Consider the following 19,243-nt stretch of genomic DNA (forward strand, 5'->3'; position numbering starts at 1 on the left):
GAAGGCGGCACTGGGTGCATGCAGACCCTGAACTGGACCCTGACAGCATCACTCCTGGCGGTGGTGGTGGGGACACTGGTGGTGGTGACCCTGGCATCTCGAGTTCCCCTTCTCCACGTCCTGCCTCCAACAAAAATACACAGACCACGAAGCTTGAAAACACGGTAACAGCTGCGGCAACTGAGAAAGAGCCTAAAAAGCCCACAATGCTTGAAAATACGGAAACAGCTGCGGGAACTGACAAAGAGCCTAAAAAGCCCGAAACTACCGAAGAGATCGAGGAGCCGGATACACCTGCCACATCTAAGCCAGGATCTGAAGGACCTGAGACCGTGCCACAGGCTAGCCCTACGACGCCACCGACGACCTCAACTACTACGACGACCACTACAACTACAACGACGACGACTACTACGACGACGACCACGACCACGACTACTACGACGACGACCACGACCACGACTACTACGACGACGACGACCACGACCACGACTACTACGACGACGACGACCACGAGCACGACGACGACCACGACCACGCCGCCGAGTAAGCGATAGCCTTGCAGCGCTCAGGTGCAACCTTCTACTATATGTAACTTGTTATTCCTCACAAACTTGAGAGCACCCCTTTAATAACCATGAGCGAATTTGTTGGTTATCAAAGCGTGGCAAATATGCTAGTTGGCTCGACAGTCCTGACAGCTTAGGAACTAGAGCGAGAGAAGAAAACACACGACAATGCATGCCGCGTCTGTCGAACGTTACTTTTTTCTCCGTGACTTCTCGCCCAGTTCACAAGTGGTGATTATTCTCTTCTGTTTGGTATACAATTTCAATAGATACTTCCGAATATATTTGTGAATAACTAACTGCTCTGTTACAACCTCTACCATCGTTCAATTTCGCGCGTCAGCACATATCACTCAATGCATCAATTCGTTTTTCTCGCACACCTATGTTTGGTGGGGCATCCAGCTATAGTGCCACTGAGCATTGGCTAGTATTTATCGCAAACCATCAGAGATTCGTCATTTCTGGTGCCATACCTTAAGCCATAACAAAAGTCCCCATTAGTGGTGGAGCGGAGAGCATGCCCACGCGATTAGCCATATGCTAAATGTAGAGATAGTCCGGAGAGATAGTCTGTGCGGGAAAAAAGGCGTACCATTTTTATACAATGAAGTCATCATAGAGAACTGCTTCATTAAATTCGGAGCATCTCTCTCTTCGTGAACGAACACCTTCTTCACAGACACTCGTGGAATCATTATTGCTGGTTGCGGGTTGTCATGCAGTGTTCGAAGTTCACCCTCCTCGTCCAAACATTGTCTCAAACTGCGAAACTGGATAAACGGTATGAGAAATTAACAGATTAGAGACCTTTTTTTTTTATTGCGACTATATTTTCCTTTATGTACAGGTGCCCCAAAAGTCATACGGAGCACCCGAACGGTGGCCAAAATGGAAAAAAAAAAATCTGCACGCAGCTCTATCAGCTGATGCGCAGCAAAGAGCGAGGGGGCGTCGGCACATCAGGCTGACCCATCTCGATAACCTGATGCTCGCGTTATCGCCTCAACGATCGAAGCTGCGCTGCTACCATCCCTGACCGCCAGGGTCGCTTTCAATACCTCATGGTTTGTTGTTTGTCTGGGCCGTGCAGATATATTTGCCATCGGCCCCGTGCGCTTTATGCTTTGTCGGGAACTGCATTATCTTTGTCGACGTAACAGCCGAAGTTTGTCCTCACTTGGCGGCGAGTTTGTGCCCTGACGAGAATAAATGCTCGTGCAACGCTTTGCCAAGTGCGGTGACAAGTTTGTTTCGCTTTAGGCAACGCATGAAAAACAAAACACAATAGCATGCATGAGCTGTCTTTGATAAAATAATGATGCTCAACGGCATAGCAAGTGGGCTAAAAATTCAAGACCTATTGCTTCAACACAAATTCCCTTTCTTACAGCGGACAACAAAAAGTTACAAATAAAGGCAGAGATATGTGGCAGGAAGGACACAGGTATAAAAGTAACATCCAAAGGTGCCATTTTACGCAAACTCAAGTTTCATAACTTATAAAGCCCCCACGCGACATAAACCAAGCGCCCAAAAATAGATCCGTACGAGAAGTCGACGTAGCTTTCGGAGGTTGTCCCTCATCTTGACAGTCTCCCACCCGAAGGTCACATGGACTAGTTCTGCGGCTGGTACGAGGTAGATTGCTTTCCAACGTTCGCCAAACGGCCTCCCTTATGTTCATATCGGCGCCCTTTGGCGCCCCCACCAACAGCAGCACAGCCCGTTCTTCCAGCAAGACTTTTATGACTCGCGCAGTGGGGACGGGACTACAGTGTTACTGCTGGAAGAACACATCATCGTTAAAAGGGTCGTCCAAGTCATATGGGGTGAGGTAGTGGCCGAGCACGTCACAGTAGCTGGCTTCGTTCACCTTAATCATCGATGAAAATGCCTTTTGCAAAACACGCGCGTATTTATCAGTGAACGTCGTGAAAATTCTCACCCTACGAAAAATGTCGCCCACAGTTCCACTGGATATTAGACGCGAATCTGTTCTATGCCCGCAGGGTGTATCGCAACTAGAAATATGCCGCAGTGAATCGAATAATACAAGCTTACAGAGATGAAGGCGGCCGCCTTGGCGATGTTTTGCGTCCCTGTCGCGAGCGGTGCGGTAGGCGGACCAACTGATGGTCACCGCTGCCGTTGTGGATCTTTTTCAGAGCGCAAAAGAAATTCTAGATGCCCTCGGAACCATCTCCAGGAAGCCGGATTAAGTGGATATGTGGCGGCGCAAAAGCCGTATTAGACGGCAAGACAGAAGGCACAGCGCCTAGCATTTGTTCGCGCCCACGAGCAGCAAATAGTGGATGACTGGCGACAAGTCGTATTTACAGATGAATCAACTTCCTCTTCAAGATGGGTCCAGCAGCGGCGTGTTTTGCGTCCATGCAATTGCAGGCTTGTGCGAATAAGATTGATTTGTGTGAAGTCAAGAGCACAGCGTGTTAAAACATAGTAAGCAATGGGTGAGTAAAAGTAGAGCAGCAGTCACTTAAGTTCTGTAAGCCGAAAAGTGCTTTTCTCTTTCTCCGTGGCCTGACAATCATGGTTTTGAGTTAAATGCGTTTTTTTGTTAATCATGCAGTATGTAGGAGCTGATCAATGCATTATTCGTTCGCACGTAGGTACTTGCTCGACTTCGCGACGCAAGTAATCAGGAGTGATCGTTGCGCTGTGAACGTCTGGGGAGCTGTTAGTGCAGAAGATATCTGCCCTCTTATTAGACTGCCATTAAAGTTTAACGGAGCCAGCTACTCTGACGTCCTCGACTCGTCCCGTACGAGCTGGACGGGCCATTTAAGAATGGAGTCATCCCCGCCCACACTGAACGAGTTGTGAAAGCCTTGAAGAATAGGCAGTGCAGCTATTGAAGTGGACTCTAAAAGGCGCCGAGATGAACATCACTGAGACCGTTTGGGGAACTTTGAAAAGTAATCTGTCTTATATAAACCACAGCATGGGTCTAGGTGAAGTCTGGGAGGCTGTCGAGATGGAGTAGGATAACCTCCGAGAGCAACCCGAATGCGTTCACTCTTTATATGAATCCCTTCCTCGACGTATGACCGATGCCATTACCGTGAGCAGGAGCTTCACCCTTCAATAAACTTCAAGTTTGCATAAAAAGTGCCTTTGGAAGTTTTTTTTTTTTTTTAATCTCCTCCAACCTGCTGCCCTATTCTTCTTGCATGTTTGCAAAATATAGCTGATCGCAGACGACTAAATGAGAGATAACTTCGTTTTCTGTTTATATACGATTACTCCAACGAAAGAAGGTAAATTTGTGCCGAGGGAAGTGATCATTAATTAGCTCACTTGCTATACTGTTGAGCCCTTATCTTTACAATTAAGACAAGGAAGGCAACACCTGAATGCTATTTTTTTTTCATGAGCTTCCTTGAGCCAAGAAAAAGCTGGCCACACTTGTCAAAGCGATGGTTGAGCATTTGTATTCTACAGCTCGCACACAAACTCGCAGAACACTTCATGAGCTAGTTGGTTGCTCATTGCAATAAAAAAAACACGAACTCCACGACGGACGCTGAAAGGGAAGACAATAGGGGACGACGATCAGTTGTTGGATCAGCGCCTGTATTTCGTCTTCCTTTTCTGCGTCCTTCGTTAGGTTTGCTCTGTTTTCAGTGTAACAAACTCGCCTCGAAGCGAAGAGCAAACTTCGGCGGTCACGCAGGCTGAAAATGGTGGCATGCCTGAAAAATCAAAAAGCGCAAGCTGCTGAATGCCACCTTTCTACATGGCGCGGACAAACAACAAACCCTTGCATGATGTATTGAAAGCGACCCTGGCGAGCACTGATGGTAGCAGCGCAGCTACCCTGGTGGCGGCGATAACGCGAGCATCAAGTTATTGAGATGGGCTGTGCCGGCGTACCCTCGCTCTTTGCCGCGCATCTGCTGATAGAGCGCGCTGGCATGAAATTTTTTCCTGTTCGGTCACAGCTCACATGCTCCGTATTACTTTCGGGGCACCTGTGCGTACAATTTTAGTCATCAATTAGGCCACCTGGTATAGATCTGAACCTCAGAGTGGGATATTTTTCTCATCCCTGATGCAGAAAATAGCACCTTGAGATATGCACAGAGTCTCTGTGAGAACAGGCTGAAGACGTTTCACCGGCTCGAGTGATGACCACGTCGTCTTTGTAGATAGCGCATTCTCATAGAAAGATAGCATGATGCCTCTGTATAAGCCTCTTGAACATGCAGATGATTTCGGCACGCATGGGCCACGCATGCTTGCTCAATGCGATGCTGATATTCGCAAAGTCCTCATTCATAGAAGCGCTAGTGAGTGAAGTGGAAAGACCTTGTATGATTTGTGGTGATGGCACACAGCGTCGATGGACAGGATTTTCCTGCTTGCGCACTGCCAGCGATTGTAGTGCTTACAGCGTGAGCGACGTTGGTAGAAGTTTACGAAGAACGCAGCAAAGCTGAAGACAGTTCTTATAACATGCATTCGTGCTATGTGAACGCGTACTGTCATCGCCACAACGCTCGGGCACGTGACGCCGACGTATACAAGCGCCACACAGCGCGAGCCGATTGGGTGCCACATATCTCTTAGGCGGCTACAAGGCGCCGCTCTCCCTGTAGACTACCAGCATTGTGCAGCATCATCTCGGTGCCAAGAGCTGACTGGTGCTATTGGCCACCCAGGTCACGCACTCGAGCGTTACTGCTAAGCTTTCTGGCGGCGGTACCTTGGTGTACCCCAGTGTTTGACGTGTAGCCTCCCATTGGTGGGGAAGTGACGCTTTCTGCAACCGACCTCACTACGTTCCATTTGCTTTCTTTTTCAGTAAAGGAACTTGTCTGCACGGTGGGTGCTGCGGCCACGCTCTCCATCATGTACCCACCCGATAATGTCTGCCACTACCTTTACTACACACATGTCTTCATCGGCAACAATGAGGTGACGGCGAATGAGATCATCTCTTCCTTCGAGAAGTTCAGGGCAGTTGTCAAGGGCTACAAAGGGACAAAAGGAGGCCTTTCCTTCGACATCAGGTCAGTGGAGTGAGAGCGAGGGCATCATCTCCGGTCATACAGATTGCCCACCTTTCGGAGCTCTGTATATACAGTTAAACTTAACCTTAACTGTCGCGACAATCACTGTGTGAACCTTATACATCTATTCTCTTCTTCTTTCTTTGGCGACCCATTTCACTTCAATTCCTCCCTGTGTGCATGGGGTGAGAACCTGTGTTTCCTAAAGCGCGAAGGAATTACTACGCATTTTATCCCTCAAAACCATTTTACCTGAGGACGATACCACGATGACGATTACGGCAATTCTAAGGAAGCGGGCGTTGCACAAGAAAACGTCCGTGCAGAGTCATGATTACAGCAGGCGCTGTAACGAAGACCTCTAGGCGTTCCCATTCAAGGCTCTTTAGGCGCCAGGCGTTTAAAGCTTTTTGATCACACCTAAAGCAGCAGGAGTCAGCGGGCAGTTCTAGTGTAGCGTGCACAAGGCTAACTTATGCTGGTTGTGCGTATGCACTAAAGACGATTTTGCTAGCACGCACTTAGCTATTTCTTCAGTTTAGCGTGCGTGGCTCTTGTGTGGGCTAAAGTAGCGTTTCCCAAAACAGACCCCTCCCTTCTAAGCGAATCAAGCCCTATTTGCTGTCGTCTTCATATTCACGTCATGGCTGCGTTTCCGTTTGAAAAATGCGGAACGGAAAGTGCGGATCCTGTAAACAACCTAACGCCCCACCTTGAGCTCACATAAAGCGGCCTACCCGAACCTACCGACGGCGGAATTACAAAACATCTGTCAGACAGCCTTGCGCAATCGTATCCTTTCAAAATCCTGCGACAACCATGCACAGAAGTCGCACACTGTATCTAGGTTTTTAGTGCGCTTTGGTTAATTTATTCTCTGCCTGGATTGCGATTCAATTCTATTAAACCACGTGAAAATTCATTTTCTGCTCAGTAGTGCAAGAAATTTTCAGACATCAACAGTGTGCTTGGTATTTTTTTCGCAGATACATCAACTCAAACATCATCAAAGACAAAAAACAGGTTATCTCAAAACTGACATCGGAAAACATAAAAAACTACGGTCTCCTTGGCCTGGTAGCTCCAATCGCCACCCTGGAGTCATGGGCGAACAGAGCCAAGGATATATTGAGGGTAGGTATCTTTCCTAATTTGAGTTTCGTCGAAAGCTGCGCCGCTGCCTCGATTGTTTGTGTGAGACCTTGCTGCACACTCCATGTGTCACACTTCAAGTCAATACGTAGCTTGTTCCATTGATGGACAGCCCTTCCGCCAAGTCAAAATTCTATAACATCAATATCAAGAATAATATCGGTGTTTTTTTCTTAGTTTCATAACAAAAATCGCGCTCAGTTAATGCCTGCTTACAACACTGCCTGCATGGAGCGTGGATTTCATGGCACGATACATTTCAAGAGTTTTATAAGAACGGTTTAATTGCAGTAATAGAAGCAGAATTGAGTGGCGATCGCTTCCCATCAAAAATACTCTATCCCTGTAGCATCCAAAAAAGGGGTTTCAATGAGAAACAGCAGCTGGCCTTTTTATTTGTAAAACAACAGTCGGAATCCTCTTCAGCTTATTAATTAGCATCGGCCATTCCAGGGATTGCTTATGTTGTAAGCGTTTGTGTCGACAATGTTCTCTCCTTCGGGAAACTATGAGGTGCGCCGATCGAGGGTCCGTGTATTCTATGTCCTTTCCTGTTTTTGTTAAACAACAAACTTGAAATATTCTTTGATGGTGTTTGCAGTATAGCTTTAGCAGACACTGATGCAACTGCCTTTTTTCTGCACTTTGTCATTAAAAATACTTCGGGACAAAAACTAATATTATGCGTCGATCAGGCAGGGGTATTTTGTTGTGCTGGCGCTGAATCATGTGTTACCCCTGGTGTGTGCTTTGCGAATATTATGGATGCCCGAGAGTTTCGGGCAGAACGTACTGTATTTTGTCCTCCTTTATACGTCATAATCCTATATATTGACTTCTTTTAACAGTCCGGTACAACGTTAGACTGCTCTACTAGGGAAAGTTCACTCAAATACTCCTCTTTGGCAGCCTCGGCTTCTTTTTTCGGAACGGTTCCAGTGTCTGACGACACAGCTGTGCCTGCGTTGTCCACTGCATTCTTTCGTGCTTTCTCAGCTATATGTTTATACGTCCATTTCTGTTATATGGTAGAACTTACCACACGCAAAGAATACTATCCTGCTGCCCCGTTTCATTGTTCCAGCCACCGGAGGTCACAGCTTGGTATTGGTCGCGAAATGTTCGGAAGAGCAAGCCTTTTTACCTCATGACATTGAACTCGCTTGTATTGAGGAAGGGTTTCATCGTGACAATAAATAGCCGCTTTTATAGAGAAGGCACTCCCCTTTGCCGAGCCTCAAGGTCTGCTTTCTCTGTCCTATACTTCTCCCTCTGTGCACATCCCTAATCGATTTCAACTTCTCGTGCTAATCATATGTTATTTACACTAGATACACTTGCCCGATCAGACAAAAAACGTACCGCGTGCCACAGATCCAACGTATGTGAGGCCGCAGATGAGCAACTTTTTGACATGCATCAATGCAGCCTGTGCACGACTCATGAGACCCGTGGGTGGGCCATGGTTGAAAGGAAATTTGTTGCTGGCTATAGTCGCCATATTATCGTGACCTAAGAGTGCGTGTCCAATTCCACACATAGATGGCTCCTGTGGATTGCAGATCATATTAGTTCTCAACACCAATGCACCCGAAGCGCAATGAAAAGACTGCGCATATTATGCCCGACTGACTTATGGGTTGGCTATGCCGTTTGGATTATACAATGCACCTGCAACATTTCAGATACTCGGATACATTGCCTCGCTCATACTTGTTTGCTCATACTTGTTGTCATTGCTTTGCTAATGTTGAAGTGCTGTAAAACGAAAGCTTTACTAGCTTCGCCGAGCGAAAGTAATCGGGGCCGCCATTTTGACCTCCGGTGCGGCGCAAAAAGTTGGCGCCGTGCTTCTTCATCGCACACCTGGCAAACTTGATTAGTACTGGTCTCCACAAGTAAGCAACATTTCCTGTCACAGTGCCACACGGTCTTTCAATTGCCTACCCTTTCCGTCCAAGCTAGCCATCTAGATCGCCTGCTGGCATGTCCTCTTCAAAAGGCTCTCGACACCTTCCTTTCGTCTAGACCGGTCTGTGGTGTCCTTAAGGTTCCCAGACAGCAAGTGTCGTGTGCCGGAATCAGTTCTTCGGCTGCGTTTCCCTGATGCTCGCAGACAACCATGGAGGTTGAATCCATAGCACATCGTGTATGACCATGCTTAAACGAGCTTCTCCTCTCTTAACTACGTTCAGGTCTATGTGAGTCTAATCTTGCTTAGCAGTACAGAATAATCAAGCATTTTTAGTTTGGGCGAGCTAAGCGGTAGTCATTTTTTGACGATGTTGTAATTTTTGGCAAAACATTTAGAGAGCCTAAGTCACCTCTCCGTTGCCTGTAGGAAGGCAGGCTGAACGCTATTGCGTTAATAGAAATACGAGAAAAGTAGACAAATATGATGAGTCTCTTTAGCTAGCAACCTAACACATACCTTGCACTCCTCCCTGCAGAGTCACTTCAGTAGGTTTATTAGCTTTTTATTTTGAGGCTTAGACATGTGCATGCAGTGTGTGAAACTGATGCGTAGAACATGCCTATAACCAGGTTGACTTCTCCTCAATTAGTGCATTCATTGAAATAAAACTTATCGATGAAGACCTTACAGGAATGTCAGATATCAATTTTGTTACCACGTCTTACTTTGAATTATTAGCGGAAGATTTAACAGGGTACAATGACGCCGGAATAATTCGTGCTGTGGTGTATCGCACCCAGTGCACTCCAGAGATCATACGAAGGGCAGTGCTTTATTTCCGTCTGCCATTGAGGTCAGTACCTACAGGGACATGTTACGCGTCTAGCTTTGCAACCGTTACCATTCCAAGTGGATAAATTTGCTACAGACCCATCTTTTAATTTATTGATTTTTTCGGCACCCGGTTGCTTGCCAGGTCGGCCCTTTCGCCGCGACTGCGTTCTGCTTTTATTCCAGGAGTTCAAAAACATTCAAGGCAACGACAAATCAAGAAAGACAATAATTGCCATCGGCACATTCCAGTACCAGTCCTCATGGGCGAGGTACAAAGCGGTGTTCAACAAAGTCATCGGCAAGGAGTGAGTTTGTCACTTGTCATTTTTTCCCGAGCAGACAACAAGGTGGCAGCGCTTTTCTTTAGTTTTTTTCTTTATTAATTTTGGTACAAACACGTAAGGTGGTTTTCAAAGTGCGCAATATATTTTTTTTTTTTTTTTTTTTTGCGGATAACATGAAAAGCGGCCGTCTACAATTAATTTACGTTTGAAAAGTTTGAACAGTAGGTTGGCTTTAATGTCGAACGAAATTGCGTAAACTAACAGCTCCTAATCAAAATTTGAAATAATTAAAGTGGATGAATCGCGCGATTAAACAATACTTTGTGTCAGTTATATTTCAAAAATACACTACTGCTTTCCAAAAAAAAAGGTCATAACAAGGTTTTGTTCCTCAGCCCAGAGGCTCACTGAAGCTTGTTTCCACCAACATATGCGCTACTCCTCGCAGAACTCAAAAGATTGCACGTAAATTAAGATTACTCGTTGGCTCACTCACTTCTCACCGAAAATTGAGCCACATAAAAAAAAAAAAACAGCTAATCATGGTTGTCTTCTTATGTAGTACACATTATTTCGCATAGTATCCCAGGCGGCACAAACAACCAGCCCAATATCGGTACTGTGTTGGCAGTGTACTGATGCTGTCGGGCCAGCAAAATGCTAATATTGGACCAATGGTTTGTGCTTCCTGGGATACTAAAGCCTAATTACAGTTGAATCATGTGTAGTTCTAGCTACACGGAAAATTATCCCGGTTAGTAAAGAATGTGTGAACCTTGGCATAGACTGCAAGGCCCCAAATTCAAGGCGCAGACCTCACATCATCCCTCCAAAAGAAAAGCAGTATCTTAGCCTATCCCGCATATCTTATATACCCTATTCAACGTTTTCTAAAATGAATGAATAAATTATTGAGTCGAATAATTATTTTACAACCGATAACATTATGCCTCAAAATGCCTATTGTCCAAATTCAATTTCTGTCAGCTTCTTGCATATTGTGCCGCGCAAATACGTAATCTTGCGCAAGAGTTTTTGTCGGGCTAGGTGGCTTAAATCTTGAAATGCCGTGAAAGGTTATGCGCAAGAAAGACAATACGAAGACACCTTTCGTGCCTTCCTTCCTGCCATCTTTTTTTTTTTTTTGCGCATAACCTTTCATGGCACAACAACATAATCCTGTGAGTGGCTGTATCCTGTGTGCATGCACTACAGCTACAAAGCGGACACGGTCATCGTTGTGACGTCGACAATTATCCAAGAAGAATTTGACAAATGCAAGGCAATCCCGCCAGCTGTGTTGAATTCCACGGATGAAAACTACCCCTCATTCGTGAGTGCGATACAAAATTTTTTTATTAGCCTGACATCGCGAACCTTTTATAGATCTCGAGCTTGGAAGCCACAAATCCGCTTTGTCTGTAATAAAACAGCAGCACTAAGCTAGGTATCTGAAACATGTTTTGGTGTCTCGAATCTGTCACTTAAATCTCGAAGGCGACTGCAAAAGCCCAGGTTTATAATGGTAGTGAGTGGACGAAGAAGTGCTACGGGATCTGACAACGTCATATATAAGGCCTAGCACTGTATTAAAAATCTCCTATAGCTACAATCGAATTCATAAATGAAGGCCTTCCGCCAGATGCGCGCCTCGTGTTCAGCATAACCCCGATCTAGAAGTAGATGATTTATACCCCCAATATTTTCGACTAATGTAGGGAGTGTTCATGCGACGTCACTATCGCCCTTGCTGCTGCTCATAACGAGGGAACGAAATAAATCATACCGGCAGCTGGAGGAAGTAGCCGTAGGCAACTGGAAAGTTATCGGTGTAGGAAAAGAGGATAGGAGCAAATAATTTCTTAAAGCGGAAAGTAATGCCCGACGAGAGGTTTGCTACGAGGCACTATAAGAGGAGCAAGGCTTTTGGAATACTGGTTAAAGTGTCATATCGCAAAAGTTGGCACTTGTGAGCTCGAACGGGGGTGAAGCAATCTCCCTCAGCTTTGCGATGAAACTGCCGGCGATTGCGGTACGCATTAAAGTCACATCACCCCGCGTAGGAGCATCAGGCAAGCTCCCAAATCTGCTTTCACGGACTGCGCATTACCGCCGAATATGAAGTGCTAACAGCAGGCACTGTCCAGGCTGCTTCAGAAGTCCGCTGAGCCGCGCGCCTACATTCTGGCACAGCGCTTCTCTTTCCCCTTTTACAACCCCATATAAGCATTACGAAAACCAATAGGATTCGAAGCAGCAGCTACTTGGCGTTTCAACAGGAGCTCTGGTCAGAAAACAAAGCATTATATGCCGAATCGGCGCTTAACCAAACCATCTATTCTTACTCCCTATTCGCACAAAGCGTCACGAAACATACGCTGCAAATTCTGCTCGGAACAGTATACAAAGGAAAACAAAAAAAAATTAGAGCACTGCAGAATTTGCATTGAAGTAATGTGAAAGCACGGATGCTGCTGTTCGTTGCTTGTAGTTGTTTAATTCACTTCTTGTTTGCCCATTTTACTCTTTGGTACTCTCAAATTGTGCACCAATCCCTTCCTAATCCCTTTTTCAGCTCTACATCCGGTTGCGTGACGTCATATCCTTGACGTCAGATTCATTTACTTCTCCTTTACCCATTTTAGTCTTCTGTACTTTCAAAGTGCTGGCCAATCCCTTCCTATGCCCTTTTTCTATTCTACTTACGGTTGCGTGACGTCATATCTTTGATGTCACCCTAATTGACTGATTTGCTTACAATTTTAGTATTTGATACATTCAAATGTGGCACCAAGCCATTGGCTAATGAGACCATTTTCGTCTTTATCTTTACATATTTTGCCTCTAGTTAATTACGTAATTAACTTATTAGCATAATTATTTTTGGGTACAAGATTACGTCACCCTCTATCGATTAACACCACTCAATAACCTCTTCAACTTCTCAATTGCTCACAACTGCTGCGGGCACGATTTTGCGTGCTTTGCCTCTAATTAATTACCTAATCAACTTATTGTCTAATTACTTTTTCAGGCACATTACGTCACCCTCTATCGACTGATACCACTCATTAACCACTTACAGTTCGCAATTACTCACAACTGTTGCGGACACGATTTTGCTTACGCGGTCTGCGGACGCGGCTTGCGGACAAAAATCTGTGAACATAGCGAAGTAATGCTTTCACATTAATAACTAACACCGCTGCTTTCGCGAACCGGCAGCTATATATGCTCTTAAGCCAGGAAATGTGTAGGCCTTGCATCACGTCCAAGAACAGCAATTACCAAGGTACATAAGCATCAGGCAGTACTGTTTTGCCGATTCTTGGTATTACACTTTATTGTGCAGAGTGCGCTTGTGATTAACGTTATCCTCGAACTCTGCCGTTTAAGCACGAAAACGTCTCAATAGCCGTACAAGAAGAGAACAAGCGCTTCATTTCTGTCTCAATAAAATTGTGTTCCTAGAAATTTGCAACATTATTATTTTTTGTTCTCTTTCTTTTCCGCACGCAGCAAAAACTCAAAGAGCTGGTAAAAAAAACCTACAAATTCCCGGACACCTACATTGTCGTCGGCGTGTCGCTGGAATATGGAGCTTGGGCATACAAGCACAACAGTGACGTTAACGTGAAAACCTTCAGCCTCTACGCCAGCTGCACGGAACCTTCAATCGTGCCACTTGACGTGGTAAATATTGATCGCTTTGTTTAGCGCCTGTTTGCTGTTCCGTAGTTATTTAATACTTTTTTCCGGGCCCAGAAATACATGACTAATGAATCACTGCGATGATGCCATTAATCGAGGACAAGTTGTAGCAGTAATGATAAAGTAGTTACCTATATATGTGGTCGTGAAAGAACAGGTGTCTCAGTGATAGTTTTTGTAATTATCTTATGGCATCGCATAGATTTAGTGTGCACAGTTGTTTTCTGACGAACTCACTAAACCAAACTAAACCATCTTTTAGTTCATGACATATTAAAATAGTCAATTAGTTACCGGACGATGATCGCGCTAGTCAGTGATAATCTCAGGCTGTGAGACGATCATATGCCTCGTCTCAGTGGACATGTGTAACCTACGGAAGCTAACTATATTGCGCTAATTCTGTTATAAAACATCATATATATACTTAAAAGAAAATGTTATATAAGAAATGCACCGAACAGGGGCGTCGTCGCAACTCAGTGCTTCCGGTGAGCACATTACGCCTCGATGAAAATCTTGAAATAAGGCAGCCCGTTTTGCGGTCCCTTTGGAACACACAATTTTTCCAAGCATCCCGGCATCACAACGGCAACATCACGGTTCAGAGATGTATACACATGCGCGCAACCAACCAGCAACAGGAGACCAATGTTTTTGTATTGCCGAAAGTCGGGAGGCTTAAGTAGCCGAAGCAATTTTTCACAATGCTGTTTCAATCGTTGTAATCTAACTTCTTGGGATGGAAAAAGTTGTCTGTAAAAATATGGTGCGTGCGTAAACACGCTGTACATTGTTAAAAGCAGTAAATATCGGTACTGGTAGTAAAATGTAGGGCATTACGCGATTCTTGTCTTCCACGTGCATGCATGGATGATGCCGTTGAGAAACATGGCTGCAACTTATAAAGTGGATTGTTACTAAAATAGAGCGCTCCAAAATACAGCAAAAAATGGCGACAGTTTCGTCTCAATAGATTCGTGTCTCCTTAATGAAACACGTGCATATTCGGCGCATTTGTGGCGCGTGCAAAGACAGCTAACTTTTAAAATTTCCATTAGGCTTAACTGAGTTCTTTGTTTCAGGGTCCAAACATGACCACCTTCTAGTTCGAGGTTGCCGCGCACGACATTTGTTCTTTCATATTAGTGCGTATTGGAGAAATTTTATCGGATACAATCGCCAGCAGGCTCAGCAGCCTTGCACCGATCACGCATGCGCAAATGATCTTCCGAGGTAGAAGTGCTACCGCCGTGTCAAATTGCATGGTGCTTTATCTTTACAGGCCTGCGATAGTGAGACCGGAAAGAGGAGAGTGTACGGGGAGTCCACAAATATCGCTGTCATACAGGGCTCTAATCATTACTACTCGCTGAGTGAGAGTCAGAAAACATTCGTGGACAAGGTGAGAGGGTGAAGCAGTCCCGGCTTGCTCTGTTACCAGCGTCTTCTTGCTGGCGCTGGAATGAACGCATACTATTCGCCTACAATTTCACTCTGTCAGCAAAAAGGAAGACTAAGAGTTCATCTCCTTTCTAGTGTCCGGCTGTGTCCGTACAGCTCAATGCAGGTGCATCTCTGCTCGAATAAACCCTCTAGCACATCTGACAACCCTAATAATGTTCCGCATCGGATGACAAAGGAGAGCTGCTAGTAGATACAATAACGGATGCGCTGAAATAATTTAAACCGCTGTGTTTAAAAGCAATATTGTTTGTTTGTCAAGAAACAGACACATGGCGCAGTATTTAACGCTCAGAAACTCCACCTTGGCTATAGCAGACGCGGAACTGGATGGATTCTGTAGTGGTTAACTGGAAATTCAGATTTCGTAGTATTTCAGTGGCGTGTTTGTGCCTAGAAACACCTTTCGTCGCTCTTACTTAAGCTACGCGGATTGAGAAAAATAAATACAAAGTAGCGCTTGCTCCCCAAAAAACATTTTAGAATTTCAACTGAAATGTCGTGCGACACATAATGTAGTGGTCCGAAGCTGAGCGCATATCAAAATTCCGCTTTTGAATCTGCATATGTCACAGCTCGTAGTGCGCTTTTGGGCGACAACAGCTATAGATACCGGAAGCAAGCCGGTAGTCCGCAGCTGAGCAAGAAAATGAGCACTACAGCATTTGTATTAGAACTACTAGAAATAAAGAGTGCAAGGGGAAATTTAAAATGTTCAGAGAATGTTACCTAATAATACAGGATATTTTATTTTGCTATACACTGGAAGTGGTAAGGAAACACGCCTAGATTTTACAGCTTGTGTCCACGGACACCGAGAGTGAAATGGATATAATTTGCTTTGGGATGCAATGCATTAAGGCAAGTATAGAGATATAATGAAGGGAAATGTGCCATTAATCCTAAAGCGAAAACCAGTCAGTGTTTCAGCCCACGGAAATCGATTATGCCGTGCGTGTGAGAGCACTGTTCGGCATGGTTTTGCTTGCCGATTTAGCAATGCAGACTGGCACAGAGTATGGAAAAGTGCTAAACATATTTAGATGGTTTGCTTTTAGGAGAAGGAATACACCTCTCAGCGGACACCTAAACTATTGCACACAACCGGAGGTAGATATAAGTCGACGGTTCGAAACATTATAGCAAACTACCTTCGAGTTTGACTAGATGCTAAATGGGAAGCGAAATTGTATGCCACAACCATGAACGTTGCACAAAGGAAGTTTACTTCGAAAATTAGATAGGAAAGGACGTTACAATTTTGTTACCAGTTCCTGTCCATATTCCATGTTCACGTCACTCAAGAGTGAAGCGAGGCTTCCGCATTAAAGGTATATGACAGGTGTACCATACCGCTACCTATAGAATGGAAGTCCCGTGGATGCATATTAACCAAATCTTGAGCAATTAGAGCCACACTTCCCTGCCCCCTCCACTGCAACAGCGGTAGGGCCTTTCCCACAGACGTACTCGTCGTGTGAGAGAAAATTCCCTGCCACGCCCGTGGGCAGGCGGTGGTTGGTAGGTGTCATCCTCGGATGCTGATTGGTCAGAATTTCGTGCGAATTCGTGCGACATGATTGATCGAGTTAGCAGGAGTTGTTATGGAAAGGGAATCGAACACCGGACATTCGGAATCAGAATCAGACACGCCGCTAGGCCACGTAGCCACGTTCGCACAGTTTTCACTTCCTTAAAGGGCCCAAGGAGGGGTACTACGTAATGGGTGGGAAGCATTACAATTAGTGTTAAAGGGAATATATTTCTAAACTTTCAACGAAATTCGATGAGCAGGCGAAAACCGCGATGAGACTTGGAAGGCCATTATAGTCTGTAGCTGCGCGTGAAAAAGGGAATTCGAAAAGGTAAGGTGCGTGACAGTGAACGGGCAGGCGATGACTGTTGCGGGGTGAACGAGCGCTGGGGAAGAATATTTTGTGGTGTGACGAAAGGCTGGACTCGTTAGTATGGGTGATGTAGCAAACGCCAATGAGAACTGACTGCGCTAAAGATTGGAATAAGACCCATAGTATTTTTATGTCTGATGAAAGGTTAATGCATGTGTAATGACAGTTCCTGCCTAGTTTCTGGTTGCAATGAGTAGTACCACAGTCTTTCAGTACTCCTATCATCATCAGCAATGCCTTATCCCGGTTTGGGGAGGCGGCCTTTGTTCAGCTTCCTCCATCCTGGACGATTCTGAAATCCAGTGTTGCGGCCGGTAGTCCAATGACGTCCAGGTCGCGTTTCACAGCGTCCATCCAGCGCATCTTCGGGCGGCCAATTGGGCGTTTGCCGTCTAATACTCTCAATAGTCACGAAACTCCCGCCAAAGTTTGGTTCGTTGACAAATGCGGCCGCGAGGAGCGCTGCCGCCGATCGAGGGGCCAAAGCTGTCGACCGCGCCGATGGCGTACGGTGCAGTTGCACGCTAAATTCGTCCTTTTATGCTTGTGCTGTTATATCTTGCTTTTATTACTACGTGCAAAAATGAAGCTGCGGTAATGTATCCGCTACATATACGGTTTCGCAGTCAATTTGACGCTTATATGAAGATGGCGCTGCCGACATAAACACAGCTTGTTCCTTACCCTTGATCATTTGGCTGCTGCGCGGAGATTTCTCATTCTTATAATGGGACACCAAAACATTTCCGAGTGGGGTGGTGAATAGCCTACAACATACCAGTTACCTCAGTGCTGTGAACCTTAAGGCAAAGGCCCTGTTAGCAGACAGCACTCACTGGATTCGTACTGCGCTCGGCTTGCTCGCCCGGCTTTCTCATGTCGTCGACCTGTACACGAGCACAGGTTTAACAGTTATGGTGGTTATTCTCGCAAGAATACGCCACAGGGAATGGGGGAGGGGGGGGGGGGGCTGTCTTCACACAATAGTCGCCTTCTAGCTCCGGCGTGCAGCCATAACAGACAGAGATGTGACCCCCAATCCGCGGTGCGAGAAGTCGTTGCTGTGGTGGGTTCGGGCCAGAGGAGACAAATGCCTAGTTACGTATCGAACATGATTTATTCTGCTCGACTACAGAACAAAAGAACACTCAAATACAACTGCCGTAGCGAGCGAACGTCCCCCAGCTCGCGCGTACGGGGGTGCAATAGAGCACCTAATGGGGAAGCACAAGCAAGGAAGTAAGAGGAGTCTTCTGCTCACCTGGCGCGGATTCGCGCTCACGGCCCGCCGCGGTAAGCGCGTACAACACCGGGCGAAGAGGGTGAAGGCGGCGGTCTCCCTAGCAGAAAATAGAACCGTGCGCGTGCACGCTCAACCGTCGAAAGGAACCCCACCCCGCGAGTTGCGACAGACGCGCTCCTCGACTCTAACCATGAAGAGGTGTCCCGGCTAGGCCGGAAGAAGAGAGGGAGACCCGCGTGGTGTCGCTGCGGGAGACTGGGAGGAGAAGGGGGGAGGGGGATACGTGCCCTCTCCTCGCGGTTCTCCCTAACAGCGATCGTAATCACGTCTGTTGATTACGTGCGGCCGTTATGATGGGGGCAGGGGCTTCGTGTGTATCCCCACACAGTACGTCACTTCACCTTGCAACACGCTGCCATACACGGAAAAAAAATCGTACTGATTGCTTGCTCTGCGCGGCATTCAGACCCTGTCCTTTGTTAAGCACAGTACATTCGATCTTGTTCACGATACTTGCAGAGAATATGGCATTGGGGTGGTGCAGTGGTAAGACGCCTGACTACTGTGCCGAAGTACCCGGGTTTGAACCCGACCTCGGCGGTTGCATTTCGATGGAGGCGAACCGGAGTGGCGTCCGTGTGCTGTGCGATGTCAGTGCACGTTGAAGAAGCCCAGTGGTCGAAATTTCCGGAGTCCTCCACTGCGGCGTCTCCCATAGCCTTAGTCGCTTTGGGACGTTAAACCCCACAAAACCAAACCATTTCCATTTGTTATTTTTGTGTTTACTATCGTGTTTTTTAACGGATATAGTTGCCACTTCGTCGGCGTGGTTTCACTCCTTGCAAAGAGAAAATGCTATACGACGTGCTCTCGCCAAATTCTTAGTCCCGGTTGAATAACGCTGTTTAGAATTTAGAATTTCGACGGGCTTAGGTACACGTTACATACAGCACTGTACTGCGGTGTTAACCATGGTAATGCAAATTATTTATATACTCACGTCGTGCCTTGGCAAGCTCAATGAGAGAACAATCACGCAAAGGCTGCAACAACACATGGAAGATAAAGACCTAATCCCCACAGCATGTTCGGGTTCAGAGCAAAACTCTCGACCCAGGATATACTGCT

Source organism: Amblyomma maculatum, chromosome 10 (genome assembly GCF_055883805.1).
Source record: "Amblyomma maculatum isolate TAMU_Amacu chromosome 10, ASM5588380v1, whole genome shotgun sequence".
Taxonomy (NCBI): Eukaryota; Metazoa; Arthropoda; class Arachnida; order Ixodida; family Ixodidae; genus Amblyomma; species Amblyomma maculatum.